Raw genomic sequence first — 8,978 nt, 5'->3', positions numbered from 1 at the left:
CAGAATCGACACTATGTCACTAACTGCAGTCACCGTGCTGTCCACCAGACCTCTAGACTCACCCACCCTGCAGGGACGGTTCCTTTCAAAATGTCTTCTCCATTCGCCCCGGCTCGTGTGGCTCAGTGGACTGAGCGCTGGCCTGTGAACCAAAGGGTCCCTGGTTCGATTCCCAGTCAGGGCACAGGCCTGGGTTGTGGGCTGGGTCCCCAGTCGGGGCACCTGAGAGGCAGCCACACATTGATGTTTCTCTCTCTTTCTTTCTCTAAAAATAAACAAATGAGATCTTAGAAATGTATGTGTATATGTATATATCTTCCCCATTTCTTCTCGTCCTCCCATGATGCCCTTCCAGGGCATCTACTGTGTAGGTCCCAAACCTCCTGTCACCTTATCTTTCTAACCCTTTCTAGGAAGGTTTGTTTAGCTGCAAGTAAGCAGCCCTGAGTGTAAGCCACATGTACACTCGCCATTTTACTGTGAGGACGTCTCCCACATATTTTCCCAGAAGCTGAACGACGGTTGTCCCAGGGTGGGCCCAGAGGCTCAACCGAGTCTGCTGGGACCTCCTTCTGCTCTGCCATTCTCTGGGTGTGGACTTATTGCCTCTTGGTCACAAGTTGGCTGCCAGAGCACCAGCCATCAGGTCCACAGACACTGTTTAAAGGAAGGAAGCAGGGAGGCGACTGTGGTGCAAGGAAGTCCTCATGAGCCTTTTTTATTTTTTATTTAGGAGAAGGAGAAGTTCTCGCCCAGAAGCCCCTCGGGCCTTCCGAGTGTCCTGTTGAAACCCTCACTCAGTGAGGGACTGTGGATCCACATGCCACTGTCCCCGGCTCTAGCAGGAGGCTGGGCAACAGAGTGAAGAACAGATGACCATGACTAACAGTCTCTGACTTCACAGCCCAGTCCCAGAGAGACGTCAGCGCCACTCTCCCTGGTGACACATCCCTGTTCCAGCCACACCGGCTCCTCGCTCTTCCTGCCGGCCGCACCTTGGGTTTCCAGGGACTTTCTGGGGCTCCTTGCCTCCCCACAGCAGCTGGACTTTGCTCTCAGGAGCATAGGAGTCATTTTGAATTTCTCCTGTTTCCTGAATTATCTCTTTACCCTCACAAGATGGTCTGTTTGTAATCTTGGTGCCTGCCTTTCGTTTTGTTTGTTTTCTCAGTGGTATGTATGTTTATATTTGTCAGTAAAGGACTAGATCAACCAGAATTTATTCCCAACTGTACAAGCGGCACATCATGAGTGTGGCTGCCGGGTGGGGTCTTTGGTTTCTGGGGCTGTGACCTTGCCCTTGGCTGCAAGCGGCCCACGCTTGTGATGCGCTGGCTTCCTGGCACCTTGTGCACGGCATGGACATGGCCTGAGCGTGACCCTGCCACCCGTGCTGTGGCCCACAGCCCACCTGCTGCTTCTGTTCCCTGTAGCCCAAACATCCAGGTCACGCAAGACTCAGCTCGAGATCACGGCCGGGAGGGCAGAGTTCTCGGGCCTCGCCCGGACCTGGAGAGCCCTGTTGGAGGGAGCACCTCAGCCCTGAAACCGCAGCGAGCGGGACCTGGGCGAAGGGGGAAGAAGATGGCCCCAGGTGGGGACAGCAGGACAGGGTGCCCTGAGGCCAGGAAGAGCTTGTTCTGAAGGTGGAAGGGTCTGCAGGGCCAGGCCAGGCAGGGCGGTGGGCCTCGTCCTTTCTCTGGGGCACAGACGGGCTTTCGGGAGAGCCCAGCCCTCCAGCTGCCCGTGCAGCAGAGGGAGTGGGTGTGGGACCCCAGGGGACAGGAGATAGTGGCCCAGGGAGGTGCCCGTGGAGCCAGGCAGGGGGTGGACACAGGGCTGCCCAGCGAGCACTGGCCTGGTGCCAGCTCCCAGGGGAGCCGGCCCCTCTCGGCTTCCATCCCCGGCCTGGGGACCAGGGCCCTCCATGCAGGGGTCTCTGGGGCCACCAGCTCAGAACCCTTGGAGGGCTCTTTCCTTTGCCACCTCCTCCTTCCAGGGTTTGATGGGGCCCAGGGCAGTGGGGGCAGGTGGCTGGACAGGGTGGACACAGGAGCCCAGTGGCCCTGCCAGCCAGGCCGGGGAAGGGCGCTGGGGGCTCTCTCCTGCAGCTCCACGGACACCCACAGACCTGTCTGCACTGCGGGTGAGGAGGGACCTGGCCCTCCTGAGAGCTGCCGGGGGGATTCTCACCCCAGGCTAGCAGTGGCCCCCCACGCACATGGGGTGGGGGGAGGGTCAGCCCAGAGGCTTGCCCTGTGGGGGTAGGTGGGGCGCGGTGGAGGCTGTCTCGGGTGGAGGCTGTGTGGACTGGGCCATCCCCCTTGGTGGACCGGGATGGGGGATCAGTAGGGGCAGAGCTTGTAGGCTCCGTCCCCCACTCCTGCAGGACAGTGAGGGGGGCAACTGGAGTGGGATCCCCGCTCAGGATCAGGGAGGGATGGCCGGGCGGGGGTGTTGTCTCAGGTCACGCAGTCAGTGCGGGGTCGCAGGGGCGTGCAGCCCCACTGCCTTTGCCCACGGATCAGCCTGGTTGGTGTGTGGGTCTGCCCCCTCCCCCACCACGGGGCGCCACTCCCTGATCTCAGACTGTGTCCTGGGGGAGGCTGTGCCAGCAGCTGGCCACACGAGGGCGCCTGAGCTCCACCACGGAGGTCCCCGAGCAGGAGGCTGCGGGGGCGGGTCCCAATCAGAAAACAGGGTCTGGTCTGGGCTGAGCCGGGGTTGGGCTGGTCATGGGCCATGTCAGTGTTCCCCAGCCACGGGGTCAAGAGAGCGAAGCCAGCCGGAGGGTGGAGGCCTGGAGGGCTTCCTGAGGGAGGTGGTGTCTGAAGCAGCAGCCCTTGTGGGGCTCCTGTGGGAGGCCAGCCCCTGGATAGCTAGGTGGGCAGAGCTCAGCTCAGCCCAGAGAGATGGTCGGTCCATCGGGAGCCTGGGGGAGCCTGGGGGAGCCCAGAAGCTGTTCCTCCCTCAGGAACCCCGGGAGCTGGGGCAGATCCTGCCCTCTCCCTCGGGCTGGAGGTGAATAATGGATGCTGCCCACACAAGGCATCGACACCGGCTTTGAGGGGGGCTTGTCCTTGTTAATATTTATTGAACCCGTCCCCAGCCTTCAGAAGCCTCATGAATATTAATTCCCAATTAAACATTTATATGAAGAAGATTGCTTCTCCTCACCCTCCAGGACCTGTTTGAAGCTGGGGCTGGTGGGGGCGGCGGGGGAGGGGCTGGGGCTGGAAGCAGCCACCTCTGAGTCCTGGGCCCCAGCCAGCAGCCTGTGCCTGCCCACCAGGCCCAGGTCCCACAGAGTGGCCCCTGCTGTCCTGTCACGACACCCACAAAGTCCCCAAGGTCCCTGCAGATTTCCTGTAGCTGGCAGGGGGTGGGTGTGGGGGGGAGTGCCGAAGAGTCCAGGAGACAGCGNACCCTCCAGGACCTGTTTGAAGCTGGGGCTGGTGGGGGCGGCGGGGGAGGGGCTGGGGCTGGAAGCAGCCACCTCTGAGTCCTGGGCCCCAGCCAGCAGCCTGTGCCTGCCCACCAGGCCCAGGTCCCACAGAGTGGCCCCTGCTGTCCTGTCACGACACCCACAAAGTCCCCAAGGTCCCTGCAGATTTCCTGTAGCTGGCAGGGGTGGGTGTGGGGGGGAGTGCCGAAGAGTCCAGGAGACAGCGGCAGGGGCCTGCCCTCCAGCCGTCCTTCGCTCTTTCCGGGTTCTGGGCTCGGGGAGGGGCGGGGGAGGGGCCTGGCGGTGCTCAGCGCCCAGCCGGGTCAGCCCTGCCCACACAGCACGCCTCTTCCTCCTGCTTGCTTCTCAGCAGACGCCTGCCACCCCCCAGCCCTGAGTCGGTTCAGGCACAGACAGGGTAGGGGTGGGGGGGGCTCTGTGTGCCTGCAGCAGCCACGGGGCTGACCCCAGACTCCTTACCTTGGTGGGGTCCTGCAGCTCCTGCCTGCGACCGTCTGGGGGCAAGGACTCCCCTCTCTGCCCTTGGCAGGGCCCAGCCGCCCGGGCACCCCAGCCTTGGGCACGCAGGCTTGCTCTCGAACATGGTGAGGCCGCATGACTGCTGCTGTGAGCGAGGTTGTGCACACGGTCCCCCTTGCCCCAGACCCTTGCCAGCCGCTCCCCTCCCAGGGTGGCCCATCTGGGCGGGAGTGGAGGCTCAGCCGCTTTCCCCGAGTTCCTCCCACAGCTGAGCACCGGCCTCCCCGTGGGGCTGCTGGTCAGAGTGGCCCCCACGCAGGCCGCTCCTGCCGNGCAGACGCCTGCCACCCCCCAGCCCTGAGTCGGTTCAGGCACAGACAGGGTAGGGGTGGGGGGGGCTCTGTGTGCCTGCAGCAGCCACGGGGCTGACCCCAGACTCCTTACCTTGGTGGGGTCCTGCAGCTCCTGCCTGCGACCGTCTGGGGGCAAGGACTCCCCTCTCTGCCCTTGGCAGGGCCCAGCCGCCCGGGCACCCCAGCCTTGGGCACACAGGCTTGCTCTCGAACATGGTGAGGCCGCATGACTGCTGCTGTGAGCGAGGTTGTGCACACGGTCCCCCTTGCCCCAGACCCTTGCCAGCTGCTCCCTTCCCAGGGTGGCCCATCTGGGCGGGAGTGGAGGCTCAGCCGCTTTCCCCGAGTTCCTCCCACAGCTGAGCACCGGCCTCCCCGTGGGGCTGCCGGTCAGAGTGGCCCCCACGCAGGCCGCTCCTGCCTCGTGTCTTTTCTGTTTCTGCCTTCAGTCCATCTTGAGGCAGCGTTTCACGTGGGGTCCTGCCCTCTCTCCTCAGTCACGAGCTGCCTCCCGCAGCACCGTGTGCCCCCCCCGCCCCCGTCTGGGGCTACCCTCCACCTGAGTCCTGGGCATCCCCCAGCCTGGGCAGGGCCAGCTGGCTCCTTCACCGGCATGATGCCGGCCTGTCACTCTGCTTTCAGTGGCCATGGCTTCCTGGCTTGTCTTCCTTGGTGGGGAGGGGACTGGGCCCTTTCTCAGCTTCTTTACCCATCAGGTCCCCACCTCTGGACCACATGCTCAGGACTGGGTGGGTGAGTTTCCTGAAAAGCCTACTGGAACTCTGGTTTGCGTGACACCAGTACAGAAACCAAGTTGGGGACACCTGCCGGCCGTGCTGTCCGGAGTCACACACACGCGGCACCATGCCCACATGTGCGCAAATCCCCAGACACTCTCGCTGAGCGAGCCCGTCCACTCCCCGAGGATTCAGCCCCAGCGAGTCTGGGATCGGGGTCCCAGCTCCTGGGCGGCTGCTGCTGGTGCAGGGCCAGGCCATGGACCCCTGAGGCTCATGTGTCGCCCTCCTTTGTCCAGCAGCTGATCGACCCGGTCGCATTGCCCGTGTCGGCGGTCATGTTGCCCACACATTCCGGTGGTGTTGTCCTCCTTCCTGAGCCTGTTTCTGTCCCTTGAGTTTCCTGAACGTGAGGACTGTGTTGCTGGCAGCGACAGGGACGAGCTCGCTTTGCCTCTGGTCCTGAAGGACCGCGTCCGAGCTTTTTCTCTGAAGCCCCTTCTCAGGTTCCGGAAACAGGTTTGGTCAAGTGGAGGCTGCTGTCTCGTAGGCGAAGCCTTCTGAGTTTTACAAACCACAACCGGCTACTGAACTCTGTCCCTCCTGCGTCTCTGGGACACTTCCCGTGGGTTCTGTGCGTGTGTTAGTCCTTTTAGCGGACCTGGCGAGTCACAGTGCTGGGTGACCTCGCCGAGAGCCACCCTGGCCCTTGGGGACTCTGCTGACCAAGCGTCATTGTCTTTAACTACATCTTGCCCAATGTCACCGTCAATGTCATGGTCACAGTCACCTGTTACCTGCACGCTGTGCTGTGTGTCCCCCGAGCCCCCTCAGCGCTGCTGACCAGGACCCGTTGTCCACTCTTGTGCAGTGTGGAGGGACACACAGGCGAGCAGGTGGGTTCATGGTCTGAAACACCCCTGATCCCGGGAAGGGCTTCTCTGGGGCACTTTTCGACTGAGCAATGTCCTTGTTTCCCTCTCCAGCCCTGGGGGCCACAAGGCTGCTGCCCATTCCCAGGTGGGGCCAGGCCCCGCACCAGTCTCTGGTGCTTGGGGCCACTCTCCTGGCTGCGTGCCAACCCCTCCCACTTCCAGGGGTGGCTGAGAGCTGGGGCTGGAACGGCCTGGTTAATTACCCGGTGATTTAAATGGGACAGCGAAGGCTTCCTACGGGTTTGCATCCGAAAGTCACAAAGCTCTTCTCTGACGAACACGGGCACATCCCCGGGCTGCACGCCAGGCGGGCGGAGAGGAGACATCCGCGGGGAGACGGTGGCCGTGCCTGGCAGCCGCCAGAGACACACACGGGGGAGATCTGCGCCTCCCAGGCGGCCGAGGCTCCCGCTCTCGGTGAGCGCTGGTGAGCAGCAGTGATTTGGCCAAGAACGGAAAGCCCGTGAACCACTGAACATCCGCATGCAGCGTCGGGTGGGTGGGTGGGGGGCCATTGGTGGGTCCTCCAGTCCCCTCACTGCAGTGCCCTGTGCACCCGGGAAGGGCACAGCTGAGGTGGGGTGGGGTGGTTGAGGAGCCCAGGAGGGCTCCCCTGGGTGGCGCCATCCGGTGGAGAGAGGCTGGAGGGGCGAGTGGCAGACCAAGGGGCTCCAGGGTCCCAGCAGATGGGCAGCGGGAGCGCCCCACCAGGTGTCTGGGGAACCCACACCTGCTCCAGGAGAGGAGGGCCAGCTGTCACCATCTGCTGGGCAGAGCCCTCCTCAGACCTTCCCTGACCTTCCCTGCAGCTGGGCTGTGCTTACCGGTGAGGGGAGGTGGATGGGAAGGTGGGGAGGCCAGAGGGACGCTGCGTTCACAGGCAGCCCCGCCTGCTGGGGGGTCCAGGGGGCCCAGAAGCACTGGACTGCCCACCTACCTCGTCCTGCTTGTCTCCGGCCTTGAGCGAGGGTCCCGAGTGCCGCAGACCCCTGCTGGGCTGCCCCGGTGGGGGTGCCCCTGGGGCAGAGGTGTGCCCACCCTGCTTCCCCACTGGCAGGTACTAGGTGGTCAGCCACCACCAGGACCCAGCTGGTTGCCACACAGAGGCACCAGGGGGCAGGAGGGTGCAGGGTGGTGCCATGGACGGTATTGTGTCCCTCCAGATTCCTGTGCTCACGCCCCCATGTGGCCGTCCTTGGAGATGGAAGTCACCAAGGTTCAGTGAGGTTTCTGGGGTGCTGGCCTCAGCCCCCTAACAGCGGGGCCCCACCAGCCACTCCAAGAACCAGGTAGGCCCCACCCGGCCGAGGTCAGCTGCCTGTGTGAGTTGGTTGCTACTGACAAGGCGGGGATACCTAGCTGCTTGCCTCTGGGGTCCCTGCACTGACATGTCCCTGGACTCCCTGCCTGGGCTCAGAGCCGGCCCTGCTGCTGGTCTCTGCCTCCCAGCCTGCCCTGCCTCAGCTCAGGGCAGCCTGGCTGGGGACACTGGGTCTGCAGCCACTCTGGGACAAGCCACACCAGTGACCGGACACCGGACTTGTCCCCAGGTACGGGTATCTCATTGGAGCCGGTTTGCCCAGCTCTGTAACCAGGCTGCCCATAGGGTAGGCGGGCTGGGCTGGTGACTTCAGTGCTGGCATGTGATGGTGGGTGCCCCAGACAAGCTGATGGGTGACAGCCAAGGCCGGGCTCCGGGGAGGCTGTGTCTCCTACCCAGGCAGGAGGCCACGTGTGGCAACAAGACGGCAGATAGCCAGGGACCCGCTTGACCATGCCCTTGCTCACTTTTTCACCTGGGTTGTTAACTTTTTCAGTTTATGTTGCTTTTTAATAAAAATATTTTATTTATTTACCTTTTTAGAGAGGGGGAAAGGGAGAGAGAAAGAGAGGGAGAGAAACATCAGTGTGTGGTTGCCCCTCACATGCCCCCTACTGGGGATGTGGCCTGCAACCCAGGTGTGTGCCCTGACTGGGAATTGAACTGGTGGCCTTTCAGTTTGCAGGCCAGCTCTCAATTCACTGAGCCACGCCAGCCAGGGCTCTGTCTCTTTTTACAGGAGTTTTGTAAACATGTGGAATCAGACTCTTTGTCAGGGGTCCCCACCGTGGAGGGTCTTCTTCCAACCGGGGCCTACTTCTCACCCGGGGGTTCGCTTTCAACAATCAAGGTTTGCACCGAAGCTGGACAGACTGACCGTAGGGCCCTTCACCTTGCCGCGGAGCTCCCTGGCCTCACCAGTGCCATGGGCGAATGCCCCATCTTCTCCAGGAGTGGGACGTTGGGCCGCTCACACCCTGGTCTCTGGCGATGGGGGTAGTTGCTTCCCACGTGGTGTGAGGTGCCGCCAAGCTGGGAATTTTCTACCAGGGAAGCCAGGGTTACCAGGGCTGAGGTCAAAGAGCCCACCTTCCTACTGATGTGGTGAGCACGGAGCTGTTTAAATGTGAATTAATTGACACTAAGTAAATACTAGCCCTTACTTGCTCAGACCAACTTGTCACATTTCAAGTGCTCATCACTGGCGTGTGCCTGATCGGCGATTCCGGAAATGGGTGAGGACAGGAGAGGTCACCCAGCAGGATGACCACGCACTGCACCGCGTGGACGCACGTGGGCCGCCGCACTCACAGGTCAGGAGTGCCACCCCCGCGCCCAGGGAGTGGCCCCCGGGGAACCCAAACCTGCCGACCCTGCTCTTGGCCTTCCGGCCTCCGGCATCGTGGGCAGCAAGTGCCAGTGGTGCGAGGCATCCGCCTGCGCGTGCGGCGTTTTGCTCCAGTGGGTGGTCACCCTGCCTTCCCTGTACTTGCGTGTCTGCGCCCACACCTCCGCTCTCCGCCACCCATCATGTGGCGTCAGGCCCCACCCTCCCCTTCACTAACGCCATCCGCAAAACTGTGTTCGAGTCGGGTCACGTCCGGGACCCCGGGGGCGAGGCCCCGCAGGCCTCTCGCTCATGCGCTCTCTGCGGGGAACAGCGTTCAATTCACAACATCGCGGTTTCCCACTTTGTTTCAAGGCGGC

The sequence above is a fragment of the Sturnira hondurensis genome, unplaced genomic scaffold (assembly GCF_014824575.4).
Source record: "Sturnira hondurensis isolate 20B ecotype Veracruz unplaced genomic scaffold, ASM1482457v3 Scaffold0000780, whole genome shotgun sequence".
NCBI lineage: Eukaryota > Metazoa > Chordata > Mammalia > Chiroptera > Phyllostomidae > Sturnira > Sturnira hondurensis.
The sequence above is the reverse complement of the archived record's forward strand: the minus strand, read 5'-3'. Positions refer to the sequence as shown.